This window comes from Suricata suricatta, chromosome 6, assembly GCF_006229205.1.
Source record: "Suricata suricatta isolate VVHF042 chromosome 6, meerkat_22Aug2017_6uvM2_HiC, whole genome shotgun sequence".
Lineage (NCBI taxonomy): Eukaryota > Metazoa > Chordata > Mammalia > Carnivora > Herpestidae > Suricata > Suricata suricatta.
This window is the reverse complement of record NC_043705.1, coordinates 117,146,365-117,171,676: the sequence shown is the minus strand read 5'-3', so window position 1 is coordinate 117,171,676 and position 25,312 is coordinate 117,146,365. Positions and strand designations below refer to the sequence as shown.

The 25,312-nt window shown below is 35.9% G+C and overlaps 1 non-coding gene across 1 annotated transcript; it reads left to right on the top strand.

Annotated features, from left to right (window-relative positions):
• Positions 1–10,298: 10,298 nt before the first annotated feature.
• Positions 10,299–10,402, top strand: LOC115295040. The gene has a single exon (XR_003910273.1). It is a non-coding gene; the product is annotated as a U6 spliceosomal RNA (small nuclear RNA).
• Positions 10,403–25,312: the final 14,910 nt, after the last annotated feature.

Genomic DNA, 25,312 nt, shown 5'->3' with positions numbered 1-25,312 from the left:
GGGGGGAAAGAGGTGGTGGTGATGGAGGAGGGCACTTGTGGGGAAGGGCACTTGTGGGGAAGGGCACTGGGTGTTGTATGGAAACAATTTGACAATAAACTATTTTAAAAAATACAAAGGCAGAAAACATTAAAAAAAATAATAACCAAACTATGGAGAAGCCCAATGTCCTTTGACTGATGAATGGATAAAGATGTGGTGTATAAATACGATGGAATATTATTTGACCATCAAAAAGAATGCAGTCTTGCCATTTGCAATGACATGGATGGAACTAGAATGCTAAGCGAAATAAGTCAATAAAAGCAAGACAAACACTGTACAATTTCACTCATGGAATTTAAGAAACAAAACAGAAAAATATATAGGGGAAGAGAGTGAAGAGAGGGAAACAAACCACAGAGACTCTTAATGATAGAGAACAAACCATGGGTTGATGGAGGGGAGTGGGCTGGATGAGTGATGGGTATCAAGGCGGGCATTTATTGTGATGAGCACTGTGTGTTGTATGTAAGTGACGAATCACTGAATTCTACTCCTGAAACCAATATTGCACTGTATGTTAAATAACTAAAATTTAAATAAAAGAGAAAAAGGAAAAAAATATACCTTCAGAACCATTATATCTCCTTGATGAATGGATTCTTCATCATTATGTCTTTATGTTTTATAGTATTCCTTGCCCTGATGTCTTCAATTATTTGATATTAATATTGCCATTCCAGTTTTCCTATGATGAATAGTTGCAAAGTATTTCCTTTTTCACAATTTTACCTTTATACATATGGGTGTCTTTATATATAAAGAGGATTTATTATAGAATACCTTTAGGTAAATCATGCTTTTTTCACCAATCTGACATTCTCTAAATTTTCATTGGTTTTTTTGGAACATTACATTTTATTAATTATCAGCACAGTTGAGTTTGAATCTATCATCTTGCTGTTTATTTTCTATTTTCTCATATTTTTGTTGTTCCTTTTTCTTCTTTTCCTACCTACTTGTAGATATAGTTTTTGGTTTATTAGCTGTTTATTATGTATAACTCTTTGTTTTATATTTTTAGTGGATGCTGTAAGGTACCCCTGTCCAACAGACATATAACACATGTCATGTATATAATTTAAATTATCTAGAAACTATACTAAAATTTAAAAGAAAGGAGAGAGAGACAGGTAAAGTTAACATTAGCAATATAGTTTTAATCTACCACATATAAAATATTATTTTTAATTCTTAGTTTTTTTTGAGAGAAAGAGAAAATGAGTAGGGGAGGGGCAAAGTGAAGGGGAGAAAGAATCCTAAGCAGACTCCACACTGTCAGAGCAGAGCCCCATGAGGAGCTCAAACTCACAAACCATAACACCATGACATGAGCTGAAATCAAGAGTAGGACACTTAATCGGCTGAGCTATTGAGGAACCCTATCTCCAAAATATTATATATCAAAATGTAATTCATATGATCAATAAAGAGACAAATTAGCATTATAGTTTTCCTATTGTGATTCATGGACAAGATTATACCATTCATGTGGTTTCCACCGTAAATGAATAATTTGAATGTAATCATAGGAAGTATTCAAACAAAAATTATGGACTATCCCACAAAACAGCATTGTCATGAAAGACAAAGAAAGGGTGAGGGACTGTTCTAGATCAGGGAAAACTAAGGATCCAGCATCAGGAAAAACAAAATTGTTAAAAAGGACATTATAGGCATGATTCATGAAATTTGATAATACACTGATTAGGTAATATGAAAATTAAATTTAGTGAACTTTATTTTTCTTACTTTTTTCATTTAAGAAAATGCTCTCATTTTTAACAGATAAAAACAGGACTATTTTGTCATGTTCCTGATGACTATAGTTTATTCTTAAGTAATTCAACAGTAGCAACAATAATAATTGATGTTAAATGTTAAGAGGCACAATTTTATATCCAGAAAAAAACAATAAAAAATATAGAAAAATATTAACAACTGGTGGATATTTAGGAGTACCTTGTACTATTCTTTGTATCTATTCTAATTCCCTGTTTTTTCCCAAATAAATATTTTAAAATAGTTCATATAGTAAGGTTACTGGCTACATGAGCAATCAAGATACCCAAAATTCACTGCATTTCTATATATTAGTCACAACGATGTATAATAGTAAGTTTAAGACATGATGCCATTAGCAATAGCATTAAAATGTCAAATACAGGGAAATCTGTTTAAATAAAAATGTATAAAATCTACAAGGAAAAAATTCTAAAACTGCATAATAATAAAGACAAAAATGAAAGAAAACCAAAATAAATAAGGGATATATCATTTCATAGGTTAGAAGACTCAAAAAATAACAATAAATAATAAAATTTTAAATGACAATTCTTCTTAAATTAATCAATACTTTCAATGCAATCCTAGTAAATATCACAACTGTTTCTGGTAGTTGGGGGTTTATTGGTTTTTTAAATTAATGAGCTGATTCAAAAATTCATGTGGAAGAGCAAAGGACCAAGAATAGCTATGGGATTTCGGAAAAACAAAGGCAAAAGTCTTATTGAGCATATATCAAGACCTCTGATAAGCTAGAATAAATAACTAGTAGGTAATATAGGAAATATGACACTATTGTTTGGGTCAAAGTTGGAACAAGGTGACCAATGGAAGAGTAGAGTTCTAAAGCAATTCTAGACTAAAAACAAATGCAAATGCATATTTGTGAAAAATTAATAAAATTTTAAAATGTAACAGTGAATTTAAGTGAGACCACTTACAATAATCTTGTAAATAAATACTGCTGTTATCAGCTGGATAGGCGCATGGCAATAATAAACTGTTTCCACTAATTCACACCATACAGTTCCCTGTAGATTGCAGGTCTAAATGTGAACACAAAAACAAAAGCTTTAAGAGAAAAACATAGAACACTTTCATAACCTTTGAGTCAGTAGAGACATGTTAAACTGCAAAACCATAAGATCCAATAATTTCACAGGCTGTTCTTCACAGTATTATACATAATTGCAAAAGAAATGGGATAATCTGAAATGTAATATGTAAGGGTATAATGAAATAAATTATGGTAAGGTTTTGATGGAATATTAGACAACTATTAGTAAGTGTTACAGAGAAACTAGTGATATTTTGTAACACCATAAATATTAAGCCAAAAGCAATATATGTAATAATAAAATATGTATTCATATGCTAATATTGCACATGACTTCATTCTCATAATCATATAAAATATTAGATTGAAATGAGTCAAAATATTAACAATTTTTTAATGAACAATGACAGGTTACTATTTTCCTTTACCTGGGTTATCTATATTTTCTACAATGAGAATATTAATTTTTAATAAGCAAAATAACAATATTTTATATGGCCAATATTTCATTTGGAAAAACATAGCTGTCAAATATATCTTTAGGCTACCCATGAGCTGACCTGATTTCTTCTGACTTTGAGTAATCATAAGCATATGAAGTCAGGATCATGTAGATTTAGGTAAGAGTTGAGCAAAATTCATATGAATAGCTCTATTTAACAACATAAAAATAAAAAGATTTAGAAAGCCTTGTCTATGACACTGCGGGATGAGGCAGATAATTATTTCTTTACATTTCATCTTCCAGAGCTAACTTAGGTCCTAGAATAGTCTTCCAGGATAGCTGTATGCTGGTCAGTAGTTACTCACAAGATGTGATTTGAGGGTTGCCAAGAAATAACTTAACAAAATATCTAAGGTATTCATGTCTAACATGTAACAATTGGTCATCTGTTTCTCTAGGTTCCTCAGAGCCAAGGACCATTTTAATTTACCTTTGAATTTTCAATACTGGCACATAGTTTGATGCATAAATGGATGAATGAAATATTAGCAAACCCTTAATACTCATTGATTCTCTAAAATATAATGCTTTTCCAAGAGATCACACATACTCCCTAATAGCTAAGAATAAAATTTATCAGATTACTTTCATTGTAGAAAGACCAAGTAAATGTCTACTATGATCACTCCAGACTCAAATTTGATATCTACTTGAGAATCATTACGCACATTCCTTACAAAGCCCCAGAAAAGATAGAGATTCTAGAATTAGGGAGCAGGAGGGAGGGCTGGGTCTATAGGTGTATGGGATTTGATACTGATTTTATTTAGGTTAGAAATATGTGCAACGTGCAGGAAACTAGAGGAAATCTATCACTAGGACAGGAATGGTCTTCTCAATTTCAGATTCTCTATAATGACCACCATATGTTCCATGTGCCCCAATGTTGGGGAGGTCACATTTTTACATCTGTGGTTAAGTTTTCATAACACCAAAACTAACTAATGAATCCACTGCATTGCTTGTCCAATGGAAGCAAAGTATCAGTCAGCTATGGCTGACTGTAATTTTGTAGTTCTCTATATTCACTTACTTATTCACCCATATGCTTAAACAATTACTGAGTACGTGTTATTAACTAAATCCTGCAAAGGATCTAAATGTGTATAAGACAATCTCTGCTTTTCAGTATCTCTATGGCCCTCCCATAAAGATCATTTCTTCTTCTCTTTTCCCTTTTCTCCTCTTCCTCCTCCTCCTCTTCCTCTTCTTCTTGTACTTGATATTAAAGATTTATTGACTGCTTATGATTCAACTGTTTAAGTATTTTATGTACTGTTTAAGTATTTTATGTGTATGAACTTATAGAGAAGCAATTGCTGCCTCAAAATACACCTCTCTGGCATATCACTTATTCTGGCATATCACTTATTTTAAGCTGGTTATTTTTAAGAAATAACCACTGCTAACATTGGAAAATTCTAAAAACTAAGTCCAAGTTACCCTTTTTTAAAAGACATTTACATTTATAATGGAAATCTCCATTTGTAAGGGTGTCTTCCTTTCAATATTAGAGGGGGGTGATGACACAATCTCTAGAAACTGCTTCAGAGGAGAAGGCATGGACTTACATAAGACTGCATAACAATCTTACCCTTGTTTACTGTGTTTTGCCAGGTAATCTCCCACAACTGACTTGCCACCTCCAACATCTTTTATTGTCTTTAGCTGAAGATGGTATTTAAGGTGATGGCTCTGGCCATTTTGGTGAGTTGTTCAGTTTTCTTGAGTCTCTCCCATGTATACAGAAGGTATACATGTTATTAAGCATTTGCTTTTCTCCTGTTAATCTGTCTTATGCAAATTTGATGCTTAAACCAACTAGACGAATCTTAAAGGGTACAGAAATGTTTTTCCTCTCCAACAGACTCATGTTCCTCACTCTCTCCATTTGACAGATAGGAAAACTGAATCACACGGAAATAAAATAACTTGACAAAAAAAATATATATATATACATATACATATATTCATTTATATCTATCTAAAATCAAGAGACTTCCAAATTTAATAATGCTCTCTCAGTTACCTCACTATATTATAAAAACAATAAGATAGAAATTACAGGACATGGAGAAACAGAAACTAACCAAAGTGTTTCAATCCCCACTCACTCCTTAAAACTATCCTATTACATTGCTTTCATCCCTCAGCCTGAAAGTGATGATGTCACTTTTTAGAAGGGTCCAGGGGCTCCAGTGTGATATTTCTCACTTCCATGACTATGGATCAAAGATAATAATGAAGAGTGGGGCATGGTGATGATGGTGCCTGCACACCTATAGAAAACATGGAAGATCTGACCCATCTACCATCCCAGCAAGGCAGAAGAGAGTTCTGACCTACTTACAGAAGGTTGCCTTTGCCAAGAGTGTCCACAAATGAAATGTGAGCACAATCTCCCCTAAGGCTAATCTCAGAAGAAACTGCCTTGGGAAATTCCCAGTCTTTGCCCAGAGAAATCCCATCAGACTTTAAACAAAGGGAACAACTTCTCCCTAAATAAATTAAAGAGGCATGAATTCAAGGAAAGTATTTGCATGCATCATTCATAGCATCCCTCTCTGTGGCTGCCTTACTTTACATAGAACAATAGCTAAAATTTACCATTATCCAGGGTTTTTCCTGAGTTGTCCCAAGCTCTTCCTGAATGGGGGAGGGGGGGATTGGGAATATGAAAGCTAAGCATTAAGGAACCCAGTGGCAAGGAAATAGCACATTTTGATTCAGTAATTCAGAGAAGTCTCCCAGCTTGAGAAGCATTTAAATTTGAAAGAAAGAGTGAGAAATTAGAGGTAAGGGACTGGGTTAGGAGATGGTTCTCACAGGCTAGCTGGGGGAATTGTGATGATGTGACTTTGGATGGACAGAGGTGGTAGAGAAGGAAAACAAGCAGAAGATGCAAAGATACCAGTAACATGCAGTCAAATGACTAGACAAAGGGATTTAGGCCTACAGAGGCTCAGAGAGAGGTTAAAATACAATGATTATATGCATGTCTGGTCTAAGTAGGTAGAACTGACAACGCCTAAGGGAAAGAGTAAAACCCAGCACCGTCCCCATCCCCTATCCCCCTTTTTTTGATGAAAAAAGAAGTGTTATGTAATGTAGCTAACGCAATGCAGAAACTGAGACCGACATGGAAGTAAAAAGGCCTTTATTGGGAGCGCTCCCAGGCGAGGTTCACTGGTCTGAACGGAGAGGGGCCAGAGAAGTTGCACCCGGGAATGGGGTAGTGCGTTTTTATGGCATTGTCTGGGGGGTATGAAATATTGACATGTTTATATAAGGTGATTTGTTGGTAGCTGTTTCTTGTTCCAGGGAGTAGAGTCCATTGTTTAGGGTGGAAAGGTTTGATAAAAGGTTCCCTTAAAGGTCTCAGGGTGGGGAATGCTGAGGTAGTGAGTGGTTTCTTGTTGTCTGGGCACCTGAAGGTCACACCTGCCTCTGCAGCCAACATGTTAGACTTGTTAACTTCAGTCACTGGTATTAGATGCTTATATATCCAAGACGCATCCAGATAAAAGAAATAAAATGATTAAAGCCAGTCACAGTGGTTCTCAGGTTTTTGTTGTGCATTATAGTTTTCCAAGTGTTTACTTGATTTGATTCTCACAATAACCCCTTTAAGCAACCAGGGAAACTATACATAAGTTTCTCAATTCACTAATTTCAAAGTGAAGGCATTGTGATGAGAAATTCTACAATGTGCATGGCAGAATTGGTAACCTGAGGATTCCTGGTACCTTCAGTACATTTATGCCATGAACTACCATAGTACAAAGCCTAATATATTATCAGTTGAGATATTACTTGAGTAATGTGTGAGGAGTCTAGACCACTCTAAAGAGAAAATTAATAACTTGGTTCCCAGTATATTTCGTAAAGATTACTTAAATGAAAAAAATGTTGACAATTTTCTCTTCAAATGGGCCAACCTTTTTTAAGACATTTGTGATCAATGTGTTTTTCCAAATCCCTAGTATACCACTTATTGACTATGCCTTTTTAATTTCTGACACTTTGACATCTTGGGGCCTTGCTGATTCCAGAGGAAATGCCCTTCCCAGGTTAGATTATTCCTAAAGATAGCAACCTAATTTCCTGGAGCTTGCCTTTCATATGCAAATCAACCAATCCAGAACCCAGATACTCAGTCACTTCCTCAGCCAGTCTCTCACACTCTGGGCCACTATTCTTCCCATCCCAATCGGCCCAGGGCCAAAAACTGGACATCTAAGGACAGCCTTTATGCCCCAGAGCCCAGGGAAATTATACAAACCATCTAACCTAAACCTGCTTACCCTATCTCACCTGTTCTTCCTTTGAAAAGCACAATACAGGCTCTTGCCAAGGCATGCCATCCCACACACACCTTCCAGCTCCCCCACGCCCTCCCCCTCACAGCAATCCATGACTCTGTTGCTTCCCTCTGTAATCACCTTGTCAAATCAAGAGTATCTACAAGTATAACAAACTGTCCAATAGCTTTCCTCTCCTGACTGGCTAACCTTGCCATACCTAAACAGTAATATAATCTAAATTTTAAAAAAACCAGTCTAAAATCAGAGCCCAAAATAATTAAGAAAACCAGAGGTGAAGATTCCCATATGACTGGTAACATGAAGAACACAGCCATCATTAAAAATACAAGACAAACAAACAAAAAATGAAAAACACCAAAACTGACATGATGACAGTGATAAAATGACATAAAATAAGTTATATACATCTTATATAACTATTATATAGGAAGAAATGATTTCAATATTTTATTCATCTAAATGTACTTAATAAAATTTTTAGTTTTTAAAATGTTTCCAAACAGTTTAACTATTTTTATTTTTAAATCATTTGTTTGTACCTTGATATATGTTTATGCACAATATCACAAAAGATAATTTCACCAACAATAACCAGTGTTCACATTTTAACAATACTTTGTGTATCTCTTTAGTCATATAATTTTTATGTAATAACATTATATTACACATATCAATGTATGAGATTTTTCATATTAACAATGTATTTCAATATGGACAACCTGCAGCCTTCTGGCAAACTGGGCCTGCTGCCTGTTTGTAAATAAAGTTTAACTGGAACACAGCCATGCTCACTCACTTATGCATTGTCTATGGCTATTTTCCTGCTACAATGGCAGAGCTGAATAGTTGCATCAGAGATCATATGGCCCACAAAGCCTAAAATATTTACTATCCGGCGCTTCATTAAAATGTTTGCCAACCCTAATGTATTGTGTAAATTTTTCATCTTGTTATGAATATATGGTTTATTTTATATACTATTAGTATTTCATTTACTTCTATTTTTTTAAAAGCTTATTTATTTCAAGAGAGGCAGAGAAAGAAAGAATCCCAAGCAGGCTCTGTGCTGTCAGCACTGAGCCCAATGTGGGACTCAATTCTATGAACTGTGAGATCGTGACCTGAGCTGAAATCAAGAGTCAGACACTTAACCAACTAAGCCACCCAGGCACCCAAATATCATATTATTTTAGATACCACAGTAATCTATCATAAGTGCATATTATAATTTCATCTATCAAATGTTAGTTTTTGGATCATAATCTTGGATTTATGATTCTTAGAAATAAACTTTTTCCATTTGTTTGGATCATGAAATTTCATATAAGTATGAAAAGATTACTTCTTAAGTAAAAAAATTATTTTACTATTGTTAAACTTTAAATTTTAATTAGAAAACAAAATATTGATTCTGTGTATTGGAATTTAAAATTCATTGCAGGGATGAATAGACACTTTTCCAAAGAAGACAGGCAGATGGTCAACAGACACATGAGAAGATGCTCAACATCACTCAACATCAGGGAACTACAAATCCAAACCACAATGAGATACCATCTCACACCTGTCAGAATGTCAAAATTAACAACTCAAGAAACAACAGGTGTTGAATTGGAGAAAGGGAAAGCCTCTTACACTGTCGGTAGGAATGCAACTAGGACAGCCACTCTGAAGAACAGTATAGAGTTCTTCAAAAAAGTAAAAATAAAACTACCCTACAATCTAGCAATTGTACTATTAGGGATTTACCCAAAGGATACAAAAATACAGATTTGAAGAAGTACATGCACCCTCAATGTTTATAGCAGCATTATCAACAACAGCCAAATTATGGAAAGAGCCCAAATGTCCATTGACTGATGAATGGATAAAGAAGATGTGGTGTATAAATACGATGGAATATTACTTGACCATCAAAAAGAATGCAATCTTGCCATTTGCAATGACATGGATGGAACTAGAATGTATTATGCTAAGTGAAATAAGCTAATCAGAGAAAGACAAATACTCTATGATTTCACTCATATGTGGAATTTACGAAAAGAAACAAGCATATGGGAAGAAGGGGAAAAGAGGACAGTGGAAAACAAACCATAAGAGATTCTTACTGATAGAGAACAAACACGGTTGATGGAGGGAGGTGGGTGGGAGATAGGCTAGATGAGTGATGGGTATTAAGGAGGGCACTTGTTATGATGAGCACTGAGTGTTGAATACAAATGATGAATTGATGAATCACTGAATTCTACTCCTGAAACCAATGTTGCACAGTATATTAAATAACTAAAATTTAAATAAAGATAAATAAACATATAATAAAAAAATAAAATAAAATACATTGCAGGGACACCCAGCAGGCTCAGTTGGTAGAGTGTGCAGCTCTTGGTCTTGGATTTGTAGGTTCAAGCCCCATGTTGGGTATAGAGATAACTAAAAAAAATTTTTTTAAATCTTTAAAATGAATAAATAAATAAATAAACTTTGATGTGCTTTCAGAGAACATGAAGCAATAGAATAGCCAATATTGAGTATAAAATGGAGATGCCACGTTTACATACACAAGCATTCAAATTTCCCATGTTCTGTGCTCACTTTCACAGCACATATACTAAAATTGAAACAGTACAGAGATTAGCATGGCCCCTGCACACAGATGGCATGCAAATTCATGAAGCATTCCATATTTTTCCTCATCAAGATAAAAAGCTTCAGCACAGCAAAGGAAACAATCAATAAAACTAATAGGCAACTTATAGAATGGGAAAAGATAGTGGCAAATGGCATATTGGATAAAGGGGTAGTATCCAAAATCTACAAGGAACTCACCAAACTCCACACCCAAAAAAAAAAAATAATCCAGTGAAGAAATGGGCAGAAGACATGAACAGACACTCTCCAAAGAAAACATCCAGATGGCCAACAGACACATGAAACGATGCTCCATGTCACTTATCATCAGGGAAATACAAATCAAAACCACACTGAGATACCACTTCACACCAGTCAGAGAGGCTAAAATGAACAAATCATGAGACTATAGATGCTGGCGAGGATGTGAAGAAATGGGCACCCTCCTACACTGTTGGTTGGAGTGTAAATTGGTGTAGCCGTTCTGCAAAAGAGTGGAGGTTCCTCAAAAAATTAACAATAGAACTCCCCTATAACCCAGCAATAGCACTGCTAGGAATTTATCCAAGGGATATATGAATGCTGATGCATAGGGGCACATGTACCCCAATGTTCATAGCAGCACTTTCAACAATAGCCAAATCATGGAAAGAGCCTAAATGTCCATCAACTGATGAATGGACCAAGAAGATGTGGTTTATATATACACTGGGATACTACATGGCAATGAGAAAGAATGAAATCTGGCCATTTGTAGCAATGTGAATGGAACTCGAGGGTGTTATGCTAAGTGTAATAAGTCAAGCAGAGAAGCACAGATACCAATATTTTCACTCATCTGTGGAACAGGAGAAACTTAATGGAGGACCATAGGGGAGGAGAAGGGGACAAAAATAGTTAAGGAGAGGGAGGGAGGCAAACCATGACAGACTCTTAAATACTGAGAACAAGCTGAGGGTTGATGGGGGTGGGAGAGAGGGGAAAGTGGGTGATGGGCATAAAGGAGGGCACTTGTTAGGATGAGCACTGAGTGTTATATGGAAACCAACTTGATGATAAACTATAATAAAAAAAATTTCCCATGTTCTACCTGATCACAAGATATCTTCTTGCTTTATTGTGATCCATTTAAAGGGAGTTGATACAGCACGTTAATAGTTTCTAAACTCTTCTACAAACCTCCCTCATGTTTTTCTGACAATCTGATTTGGTAAAACATGTTTTAAAAAGGAGAAGGAAGAGATTCCTAAATAATTCTTTCTCAAAATATTTATCAATGACAATGTTAAAAACAAATATGTAGAATGGTAGAGGGGTGAGGGAAGACTGGAGTGCTCATTCAGGACCCAAGTTTGTCCCAAATTAGACTTTCTTCTCAGCTCTACAGAATAAAATCAGGAATGTCAAAAATCAAATACAATGATGGGATGTACACCAAGACAACATTTATACTATGTTAATAGTAATAAGATATCTGAGGTTATGCTTACTTTTTAGATGAACTATAGGTAATAAATATTGAGTACAAATCTGCTATATTTGGGTAAATTTACCTATTATTGAGATTTTCTAACTCATGTAACATACCTATAGGCTGATGAAAATCATTTTATAAAACAATATATATCATATTATGCTATGTTTAAACACATTATTATATATATGCCTCTGTCCTACATTCAAATTTTAATAAAGTTCCTTAGCTTTCTAACTTCTTACAATCTTATATATCATTTTTTGTGAACTTAATAATGGAAGAGTAATATAAATGCAAGAAAAGGAGTCAATACAGGCATACTACATTGGGCAGGAAAGAGATGAGTAAGGTTATCAATCAGGCAAGGTATACAGGATTTTAAACTCATCCACATTCTTAGAGGTAAGATTATGGGATCATTTATATTGAGCAAGGCAATTATCCCCACCTTGAGAATAGGTGTGTCATTTGCTCATAATTTGTATAAGTATCTACATTTTGAAAACCCTAACTTCCCTATGATGACAAATATAAGTAAGCATTATGTTTGCTTATTAAATAAAATTCAATAAATACAATCAATACACAAATCAATATAAAGGAGAAAGACTAAAGCTTTACTTTCCTTCAATGCCTCTTCTCATTTTCTCCTTAATCTTTTATTTATATCATTAATATTTAGGAGAAAAGGTGAATTCAGGGCAGGGACGAGTCTGTAACACCATGCTTCTGGTTTATATTATCAGACATACTTCTTTAATTCATCACAAGATGTGCTTCAAACTGACCCAGAAAGCATTACCAAAGAGGACAGCTGAGGTTAGATGGGTTATAAATAAATATAAACAAATGAATTGTTTACTTAGCCTGTAATGTCTGAGGCGTCAGTTATGTTACAGTTTTCAAAGCCCTGCAATCGCTGGCCAGTTTGCCACCAGATTCCTTTCCTACGCAAATCGCAGGTTGTTACTGCATCACACTCATATCTCACAGCTAAAGCTTTTCCGCTCCTCGTATGTTACGCATCACTAATGTGAAAGAGAGCACAGCAGTAATGAACTTATCAACAAATCACCTTAATGTCAGATCCGATTGTATGGTAGTGCCCTGGAGAAAAAGATCCAGGGCTTAGTAAACGGTCTAGCTTTGCCATTACTTCAGAGTGTGTGGAGGAAGCCGATTTACATACACACATTTACATAATGCATTTCCTAGTACATAAAGAGAAACATTACTCTTGGAGGTTATTTAATGTCACTTAAATACTCTTGTGACCTGAAAGACAAGTTCATTTATTCCGTAGGCTGAGAGTGCATGGGCATCCAAGATCAGTTTGAAGATATTGTGGGTAACAGTTATTTTAATTTTTTTTAAATGTTTATTTATTTTTGAGAGAGAGAGAAAGAGAGAATATGAGTGGGGAAGGGGCAGAGAGAAAGGGAGAACGAATTCCAAGCAGTCTCCATTCTGTCACCACAGAGCCCAATGTGCAGCTTGAACTCACAAGCTGTTAGAACAGGACCTCAGGTGAAACCAAGAGTCGGGTGCTTAACCAACTAAGCCACCCAGACACCCCATAAGAGTTCGATTTAAAGTCCTCTCTCCATTATCTAAGAGCCCCTGCAGTCCTAAGAGGAGTGCCTCTAACTCCTCATAACCTCGCCTTATATACTGCGCCTTTTTACCCACATTTTACTAGATTTATACTACTTTTATTTTCAATATTTTTGCCAGTTGAAAAAATAACTGAAATATTACAGAAGTGAATAAAGGAACTTAGTAAGTTCTTCCCTTGGCTCCTCCCTGACACCACCCATACCTGCCACAATGCCTGTCCTCAGGGGAAGAGACCCAAACACACTAATGTAAAAACACCACAGGGGTGCCTGGGTGGCTCAGTCCGTTGGGCCTCTGGCTTCGGCTCAGGTCAGATCTCACGTTCGTGGGTTCAAGCCCCGGGACAGGCTCTGTGCTGACAGCTAGCTCAGAGCCTGGAGCCTGCTTCCGGTTCTGTGTCTCCTTCTCTCTCTGCCCCTCCCCATCTCATGCTCTGTCTCTCTTTGTATCAAAAATAAATAAAACATTAAAAATATTAAAAAGAAAAACAAAAACACCACAACCTTGGGGGCATACATATGTATAACATACACTTTTAGATATTTCAATAAAAATTATATCATCCTGTTGTATTTCTTAAAATATTTACTTAACCATATACCGTAGGTGGTACCTATAGAGACATCTCATTCTTGAATAGCAATATAATGTTCCTTCGTATGGCTAAAATGTAATCTATTTAACCAACTCCTCACAAAGAATATTTTTATTGTTTCCAGTTCCTTTTCTAAATATGCTACAATGAACATCTTTGTACATATACGTCAGCACAGTACTTTTTGGCAATTATTTATATAGTGTTTACTATTTTTCTGTGGTAAGTGGTAAGTACTTTCTGTTATTTCATTGTTAGAAGTATTTCACTTATACAATCAAAACAAGCATTTGAATTCAGTATTATTATTATTATCTTCTTATCTTCTGTTTGGACTTAAAAGGGAGGAAAAAAGGAGTCATAGAAAAAGCAACTTGCTCACATAAATATTAAGTAATGGAGCCAGAATTCAAACTCAGGGTTTCTGGCTCCCAAAGTAAACTCTTAACCATGGTGCTACACTTCCTCTAAGTGCCTTTGCTTTTGGTGAAGGTTCACAATTGAAAAACTCATTGTTCGGGCATCCCTGGACCCTCAATTAATATCCCATTTTCAGATTAAATTCTCCTCCTGGATACCGAGCTTGTGTGGACAAATCATTCTCTTTCTGCATTCCAATTCTTTATTCTCAGCCCAGACTTCATCCTTCCACTCCAGAATTCCAGCCTGGCTTCTGAATTTAGGCTCACCCATAGCCTTGGCTTGGAAAAAAAAGAAAAAAATTAACCAAGTCATCAGTACAAAGAGCCTTGAATAGTGTTAGTTGTGATACAGTAGTTGGGGGGAAACAGTGAATGTTTAGGACACTGATAAACATCTTTGTCACAGAATCACTGACCTGAGCTTAATATGTAGGTTTGCGATTTCTTCACTGATACAATGATGAAACTTACTAAATTATCAGTGAGATCTCTTTCAGTACTAAAATTCAGTCATAAGTCTCTAGATTTCCTGATTCAATTATTCAGATAACAGTTACTCAGTTTGTAGGTTTCTCCTAAACCTATGAATCAGAATCCACCTAACCATCTCAGTCATCATAAACATCAAAATAAGTAATGCAAACGAGACATTGATTCTAACTTTACTGATCTGACTGAATTGATGGACCATGCAAATAGATCAGTGTCTTCCCCTTCTTACAAGGATGTTACTCAAGAACATTTATAGGAAATGAGGCCACAAGAAAAAAAAAATCCCTGATAAGACATTTTAGGATTATTTGTAATGAGCTTTGGGGAAAGATGTATTTGTTGTATATTTTGAAAGTGTTCCCTGCATTTGCACAGGAGAGCTTGGGCCTTTGGGTCAACACCAGACACTGAGGTGGAAGCCATCCAGGGCTTCCGACTACAGAGTATGAAAATAAGGGAGCTGTGAAAGGTGTTCAGGAGGAAGTTTATAACTGAGTAAAAGGAACAGTACACATGAAATGGCACTCCAAATAAAGCAGGGTTTGGTGCTCAAGGGCAGAAACTAGAGGCTAAGAAAATGGGTTTGGGTGCTGGTAGGAGATGGAACACCATGACAAAGACATTTTATAAGGTGAGTTTTAGTCTTGCCCAGGGTTCATGATGGTATATTGAGAAATCTGGACAAAGTGAAATTTTCAGTATTATATGGTACACACATTCTAGGGGGGAAATAAAGAATTAAAGAGATTTTAATTAGAAACCATTTTTTAATCCAAATCACAACTCGTATTAGTTGTGTGAACTTGGAAGAATCACTTAACTTCTATGAGCCTCATCTCAAATTTAGAAAAAGAAGAGTTTGGTTTCTGCCTCCTAGATCTTCTTATGGGCACCAGCTGAGTTAACCTATTTGTAAAGAACTTGTCAACTATACATATGAAACAAATATGGGAATGATCACTCCTGTTATCATTGGATTTTGGTTAGAACTTTATCTGCATGAATACTTACTACTGGGTTGCTTTCCTACTGTCCTTGGCCTTTTGCCTCTGTTCACCCTATACAAGTGACATGCTACACCTGGGTGACTATGGAAGAAAACAATGAAGTGAATCCTATTTGTTCCTTATTATTCTCAATTAGCTGCTCTTCTCATAGATTTCAAGATCTGATCCCAGCTCTTGTAGTTTTTGTAACCCATTCATTGAATTACTGGAACATGATTCTTTGTCTTTGAATCCTCCTTGATATTTTCATTTTCTTGACATTTCTTTTTCAGTCTTTGTCACAAATAATTATAGAGCAAGGGAAAGATGGATTTCTTTAAATATCTTATTTTCTTGGATCCACCTTTGATGCTGTAATTATTTTTGGAAAATTCTTTGCTATTATGCTTTCAGTTATTTCTTCTGTCCAAGTTTTACCTTCTTCTACTCCTAGGATGTCAATTAAATGTGTGTTATACCATTTGATATCATCCCACAGATTCTGATGCTATGTTCTGTTTTATTCACTTTTTTTTGGTCTGTGTCAGTTTGGGCAATTTCCAATGACCTAAGTTTTTCATTTTTTCAGTCTATTTAATCCTTTCTTAGAGTTTCTATTTCTTTGCTGAAATTCCCTATACATTTTTACATTTGTCCACCTTGTGAACTGGATCCATTTCCAGATTATGAGTATTTTAATGTTTATTAATTTTTGAGACAGAGCCAGAAAGACAGAGACAGAGCATGAGCAGGGGAGGAGCAGAGAGAGCAGGAGACACAATCTGAAACAGGCTCCAGGCTTTGAGCTGTCAGCACAGAAACTGATGTGGGGCTTGAAATCACGAACTATGAGATCATGACCTGAGGGGCGGAGTTGAACTCTTAACTGACTGAGCCACCCAGGCGCCCCAATTGTGAGTATTTTAAATTCTCCATTTGTAGCTCCAGCAACATCTCAGTCCATATTTAAGTTTGGTTATGTTGACTGCTTTGCATCTTCACAATGTATTGTATTTTTCTTGCTTCTTTGTGTTTTGTAATTTTTGGTATAGGAAGCAGAACCTGAGGTAGATAGTGTTTATGGCAAGAAATGGGCATGTTTCCCCTTGTTCAGCCTTTAGTTTTGGAAGTTGATTTAATCTAGACAGAGGAAAACTTGGATTTCCATGTTGTTTCTTTAGTTGCCCTAAGTGCACGACCAGTTTCAGATTCCTTCAGCATTACCTGTAGGTGAGGGCTGGCTTCCAAAGAGTTGTTCTCAACGTTACCCTTCCACTGTCAGTCAGCTTTAGGCTTTTTCTATTGTGTACCTATGGGAGAAGTTCTTTCTCCATGCTCTTTACTCTCCCAGAAGTAGATTGCTGTTGCTACTCAGCATTTGCAATGCTGGGTGTCAGGAGGGGAGTACTCTCTGTCATGGCTCAGCCTAGTCTTAGATGCTGTATTTGAGTTTGGGGGCATAGACCCTATTAGAGATTCTGTCCCTCTTCCAGCAGTAGGTGACTTCTAGTAGTTTAGGCCTGTGATACATTCCTGTCCCACTTCAGCAAGGAGTTTCAGGTTTGGTTTTGTTTTTTGTTTTCTTCTTCCCTTTCTCCAGCAACAGTAGTCTGTAATTGTGCCCTGAGACAGTGTGCATTGATCTCCCCTTAGTGGTTTAAGGCTTTTGTTTTATTGGGGGGGGGGGGGGAGAAGAATACAGACCTCAGGCTTTCTGCATAGTCTTCCTTGAGCCACGCCCCTAAGGCCTACACTGCAAGGAAGGCTTTTCCTGCACTCCCCATCCCATCTCAAATGTGTCTTGAGATCATTCAATGAGCATCCATGGAGAATTCCCTGGACTCTGCAGCCCCCAGGGTTCTATTCTCTCCAATTAGCTCACATTCAACTTTTAACAGTTCATAAAAATTTTAGCTGAATTATCTAATGCACTTGTATAGTGTCAAGGGTCTCTCTCCTATGCTATGCTTTAGGCAAGCAACTGCCGGTATTCCCTTTCTCCTTGGAGCTGTCTTCTTGCCTTAAATTTCAGGCTAGTAGACTGCCCTATGGCCTTAGCTCCTAAGAAAGGTTATGATTTTGTACATTATCTGGTTTTTTTTCATGTCATAAAGTGGTGAGTTATACTCTTTGTAGATTTTTACACTGTAAGTGAATTTTACCTTAGTAATTTTCACTCATATTTCCTATTTTTGCCTGTCTTTCTTTGTCCAGGTCAAATAATGGACCATTGCAAGTCTCCTATCTCCCAGAAACTTTAGCCAAGCTGGGGCACCTGGGTGGCCCTTGATTTGGGCTCAGATCATCATCTCACAGTTCCTGAGATCGAGCCCTGTATGGGGCTATGCGCTGATAGTGTGCAGCCTGCTTGGGATTCTCTCTCCCTCTCTCTTTTCCTCTCTAGACAAACAAACACATTTAAAAAGAAAGAAAGAAAGAAGATGCCAGACTCTTTTCCAAAGTGGTTGTACTAATTTATACTCTCACTAGCAGCGAATGAGAGTTTCCAATGTTCCTTGTTCTCACCAATGCTTGCTATGTCAGACTTCTGAAATTTTCGTCACCTTGTTTTACAAACTGGTATCTCCTTTTGATCTTAAGTTTTACATTCTTGATTACTAATAAGCTTTAGCATCTTTTCACTTCTTGGTCATGTGAATTTGTCTTTATGTGAAGTTTCTGCTCAAGGCTCATTCTCATTTTACCTTTGGGAGAATGTATATCTATTTTTCATACTGGTTGACTTACTGATTTTTAGGGCTTTTATTATATATCCTGTTTACTGACTCTAGTTATGTTTTGAAAATAATGTCCTCCACATTATGGCTTATTTTTTACCCCTTATATGTTTGATGGAAATAAGTTATTAGATTTAATAATAACCAAACATCTAAAACTCCTTAGTTATTAGTACTTTGTGTATCTTGTTTAAGAAATCCTTCACTAACGGAATCCATGAACACATTATGCTATTATTTCATACACACGTTATGTTCTGTCGTTCACATATATCCTTCCTCCACATACAAGTGATTTTTTTTTTACTATAGTTATTTTCCCTACTGATCAGCATGCACAAACTATTTGCTTTGTCCTCATCATACTTACTTTACAATAGTCCATTCAAACATTATCTCGCTGGTGCATATTCCTACCAAGTCACAGTTCATTGCTTTAGTCTTGTTGCTTTCATAGGTGAAAGTCATCCAACAGTGATTCTTTAGAACAAACTATATTCTGGGCATAGACTAAATTCTGGAGACACAAAGAATAAATTGCAGCTATTGCCTTCAGCATTTCATAGCTCATTTCAAATTTTTTTTTCTCTTAACTTTTTTTTCTTTTTTGGTGCCCAGGGCCTTTGGGCAGTCTGGTAAACCTATGATTATCTTCTTAAAATCTTATTTTTATATTTATGAAAATAAAGCAAACAATATACAGAGGAATCTAATGTATTGGGGTAGTTATCAAAGTGTTAAAAACTGTGATATGATAACATATGTGCTTCATAATAATCACATTAAATAACATGGTCTAGGGTCAATTAGAATAACTACACAATTGGAGTACTGTTAAACATAAATAATATTTTGAGATTCTACAACAATAATGCCCCCACATTATGATATAAAATGCAAAGTCACAGGTACTGCTACTGTGGTCTGTTGCTTGCAATCATAATTGAAGGCTGTGCTAAATTTTAGTTCAATTTTAGTGAAAATAAAGATGTCACTTTTTTCCCCCATTAGTTTGTGACCCTATATTCTACAGCCTCCGGTTAAGGACCCCTGGTCTTCTGGAGCAATTTGAAATATTTGTGATCACGGTCTGCAGGAAGAGATACTTCTGGCATTAACAAAAAAAAAAAAAAAAAAAAAAAAAAAAAAAGCCAAACATAATTTAAAGCTATCCTTCCCATATGAAGGCAGTCTGCTTTTTTGTTCGAATCCATTTCATTTTTAAAATTCCTGGATGGAGGGGCACCTGGGTGGTTGTTGGTTAAGTGCCTGACTCTTGGTTTTGGCTCAGGTCATAATCTCTCGGTTTTGTGCGTTTGAGCCCAGCGTAGGGCTCCACACTGACACTGTGGAGGCTACTTGAGATTCTATGTCTCCCACTCTATCTGTGCCTCCCCTACTCGCAATATCTCCTTCTCTCTCAAAATAAATAAATAAACTTTAAAAAACAAAAATAAAAGTAAATAAAATTCTGGATGGAATCTCTAAATTTATTTCGCAATTTACCAATGGAATATATGACATTTGAAAACACTGTTCAAGTGGAGACAATAGGGCTCACCTTCATGTTATTCATCAAAAAACAAAAGTTTCTTTTTCTAGGTACCAAACTTCTTAACAAAACTCTTTTAGAATTTTCCTTTTCTGCTCTGTAATTATGGATTTTCATGCCTCCTGGTGCATTGGACCATAATGATGTATTATTCATTGACTACTTCATTTTCATGACTCTTTTCACTGAAAGGCCTTGTAGCAGATGAGTCAAAGCCTAAATAATACAAGATCCTTATCTCATGCTATCAGACACATGCAGGGTAGACGCATTAGCCAGGTTGTTAGCTACTAAATGTGATTTGGCTCAGTAAGTGTGCATTAGTCACACATTTCCCATAGTCACCTGCCGCTTGGAATATATTCTCCAGCTATGCCAGGGGCGCTCCCCACTGCACGAACCAAATCTTAACAGAGGGCATTTGCCTTCCCACACCAAAAACCAAAGTCTTATTACCTGTACTTCACTGGACTCTGGGTTTGTTGGTCAGAGTGGGATTGTGTATGTACTAAGATTCCCAAGTTCTAACTCACAAGTATCTTAAGAATAGAGCCACTACAGAGGCAGGAGGTGAATTGAGTGTTTCAATTTTGAATCCTATTCTCATCTTTCTCCTCTGCTTAATGGAGGCCCCCCTCTACCTACATACAGCTCCCCTCTACACCATTTCTCCCTTGTATCCCTCTAGCACTTCTTTGCAAGACTCCTTCACTAAATTATCCACTATTAAAATGCAAATACTCCATAAGAAATAGAACTATGGAATTTCAGGTATAAGTAAGCAGATAGGGACATTTAAGTCAGAAGGTAGACTCATAAGTTCTGGATAGATTTGTATCATATGTTGAAACCATAATTCTCTGTCTCATCACACATATCAAGAAGCAAGGTTACTTATCAATGGCAGTAAGTAAATCTCACTGGCTTGGATATAAATCAGTTTTTCATAATTGAAATCAAAGCCAGGCTTTGCAGGTTAAGAGATAGCAATGTGATCACATCATTACTGTGTACCTCTGTTGCCTCCAAATAAGAGGCTTTATAAGAACAATTACATTTTACATATAGTAATATGGAAGAACAGTTTAGACAAGGGAAAATTTAAATATTCATTAATCTCAACTTAAAAATAAAGGGACTTGCATTGTTTTGCTTTGTTCCTTCTAGGGAACTTATGTAAAAGAGTAATTGCCTATTGACCTAAAGTTCTTTTAATTGGGCTTTTGTATTTAGGTATTAAATATTAATTTATTTAACATATATTCATAATGTACCTATTAAGTATCATGGATTTTTTAAACAGTGAGAAAACACCAAGGAATTGAGAGCACTATTGTACTTGGAGAATACAGTAAACATATGTATTTCAATATATATACTTGAAATTAAATATTCAGTAAGTGCTACAGAAAAAAATGTGTTAAAAATGGAAATATATATATTTGTCAACGTATATAATCATATAAACAAGGTTAAGCTGTCTTGATTCTAAAATAATTTGTATTGTTTATTTATTTGTTGTTCATTTATTTATCTTGAAAGGGAGAGCACAAGCAGGAGAAATTCAGAGAGAGACAGAGAGAGAGAGAGAGAGAGAGAACCTCAAGTATTCTCCACAGTGTCTGTGCAGATTCCAACAAGGGACTTGATCCCATGAACTGTGAGATGACTTGAGCCAAAATTAAGAGTCAGACATTCAACAGACTGATCCACCTGGGCACCCCTATTGTTTTCCTTATTATCATTAATTTATGTTCACTGTAGAAAAGCAGAAATGTGTCAAGGGTAACAATAATAATATCATGGTTAATCTTTGTTGAGAAATATACCTTATGCTTTTAATCTAGTTCTCATTTAATCTTCATAAATATCTAATAAAATAGGTATGATTATCATGCCCATTTTGTATATAAGACAACTGGAACATGCATGAAGTATCTTACCCCAAAACCTACAACGTATACTGAGTGGCAGCCTTTGGAATACAAAGAAGGTATGTATGACTGTCATCTATCTCCAAATCTCATGCTGCTAACGGTTATACTATTTGTCCCAGTTCAGAGAACTGCCCCCTGAAGATCACTCTACCTTAATCCATGGATCCTGTCATATGTTATATTAACTGGAAGAAGGAACTTTAAAGATAAAATTAAGGTTGCTAATTAGTGGAATTTTAGAAAATCCTCTAGTATCCATGTGGACTCATTCTAATCCTTCAAGGCTTTAAAAGCAGAGAAATAAAAGCTGGATTCAGTCAGAGGGACGTCATAAAATACAAAGGCAGAGGCGAGACGTAAACCATGACTTGCCTGCTGACTTTGAAGATGAAGGGGGCCGTAAGCCAGGAAAATGCTGAAGTCTCTAGAAGCTGGAACAATCACTGGCAACAGCCAGCAAGAAAATGGAGCTTCAGACCTTATGACCAACCACAGGGATCTGAATTCTTTCAACAAATCAGGAAGTGCCTGAAAGTGCCTTTTCCTCCAGAGCCTTCAGGTTAGAGCCCCAGCTGGCCAATAGCTTGATTTGGGCCTCCTGGGACCCAAAGCAGAGAAATCAGCTGGGCCTACTGCACCTCTGTCCTATGGAACTGCAAGGTGATAAATTTGTGTTGTTATAGGGAGAAGTTGTCAAGAAATTAAATTTCAGCAGTTCTTATCACAAGGAGAAATGTTTTTTCCTTTCTTATTTATTTTTATTGTTTCCACATGAAATGGATATTAGCTAAGCCAGCTGTGGTAATCATTTCACAATTAATGTAAATCAAACCACCATACTGTGTGCCTTAAGCATACACAGTGATATATGTCAATTATTTCGTAATAAACTGGAGGAAAGATTTTGTGTTGTTTTAAGCTGCTAAGTGTGTGGTAATTTATTATACCAGCAATAGAGCACTAATATACTATTCTACCTCCTCATAAACAAATAAAAAATCTCTAATCCTGCCAACCAAAGATAATCACTGTAAACATGTGAGTGTATATATTTTATCCTTTTTTTATATGTATATAGGTATATTGGTATGAATTTAAAATTATGCTGAATGTACTATTTTCAACATCCTGTATTTCAAACCTAATGTTTCATTTTGACTATCTTCTCGTGTTTTTAAACATTCTTCTAAAAGAACTGTAATGGCTAATACTATTCCACTGAATAGTTCTACCACAGTTTAATGCCCTACCTTTGAATACTTAGGTTGCTCTGAATATTTTACTAATAGTCACATAAACCAGATAATTAATGGAACCTCTTATCCTCTGAGATGTAGACTAGCTTTCTTTAAGTTTATTTATTTATTTTGAGAGAGGGCGCACGAGAGCATGTGGATGACTGGGGGAGGGGCAGAGAGAGAGGGAGAGAATCTCAAGCAGATTCTGTACAGCAGAGAGCCTCACATGAGGCTCAAACCCACAAACCATGAGATTGTGCCCTGAGCCGAAATCAAGAGGCAGGTACTTAAGTGACTGAGCCACTCAGGTGTCCTTAGACTGTTTTTCTTAAAGACACTATTCCCATAACTTGAAAGAGCCAAGATTTCATGAAACAATCAGGGACTTGTAGTTTTAAGGTGGCATCTATTTTCCCACACTATCTCTAGGTATGTAGCTTTTCCTCAGTTTAAAGATTTACCTTTTCCTGTTCCTCAGAATCTGACCCTAAATCATTAATGACTAATAAAACGTGATTGATATTTTTGTATATAAACATATAGAAATGGTTTCAATTTCCTTCTAAATTTTCTCCAGTTAACATAATATACCTTTCTTATGCTGAAATTGTAGTTGCAGATAAATTTTTTTTCATGTTTCACAGCACTGTAATAAATATTCTTGTATACACTTCTTGATACATATTATTGAGTATTTCTTTAGGATAAAGGCCTTGAATTTGTGGCAATGTGGATGGAACTGGAGGTTAATATGCTAAGTGAAATAAATCAGTCACAGAAAGACACATACCATATGCTTTCACTCATATATGGATCTGGAGAAACTTAACAGAAGACCATGGGGGAGGAGAAAGGGGAATAAAAGAAACAGAGAGGGAGAGAGGCAAACCATAAGAAACTCTAAAATACAGAGAACTGAGGGTTGATGGAGGGTGAATGAGGGCATTAAGGAGGGCACTTGTTGGGATGAGCACTGGGTGTTGTATGGAAATCAATTTGACAATAAATTGTATTTTTAAAAAGCATAAAGGCCTTGATGTGGAATTACTGAATCCAAAATTATGCACCTGTTTAAAGCTTTTATTCTTCATAGCATCCCAGTTTCTTTGTACAATGTGTTGTTCAGACACAAAACCAATGCCGAAAGGTTTATGGGAAAGATATTTGCCATGAAAGTCAAAAAAACTATTTTTGATGCTCAGATCTGTATGCACCTAGGTTTCCCTGACTTTCTGGCTTCATCCTTTCCTTGCGTGCAAAATAAGAGTCTTAATTGTAGAGAGTCCCATTATTCAATACTTTGAAAAGCAAGCTGAGGATTTCATGTTCTAAGCAGTATGTTACAATAATGAGCTACCATTAAATATATTTCTTAAAACAGTTGGCAGTTTCATGTTGAATCTATTCAGGGAGAAGTTACAAATATGCTGGTACTGAAACCTCTTATCTTATTAAAGCATATTTCCTTCTCAAACGTTTACCATGCAGGAAAAAGAAGGGTTGGAAATTTTGTGCATTGCTCATTTCCCTAATTATTAATGAATATTGTTCTTCCACATCACGAATTCATTTCTGAACTCATAATTAAATGACTAATAAATATAAGGTTTTGTATCCAGTAAAGGAAATAACCAAATAATTTCCTATATTTGATGGTATTTAGGGTTATTAAAAGCACATGACCTCACTCTTCCTGATGCTGACATCAGAGTGCCCTGGAGAGAAGTGGTAGGAGAAAGCCAGCCATTTTTTTGGTTAGGATTTTAAGTATGACACACCAAAATTCACCATTTTGTCAAAGAAACCTTGAGAACAAAAGCCCATTTTTATGAACTGAGAAAGGAAGTAGCTAATTTGTTAAACACAAAGAAATATAATAACTTGGTCCGTAACATGTGGAGAAATTCTTTAATAAG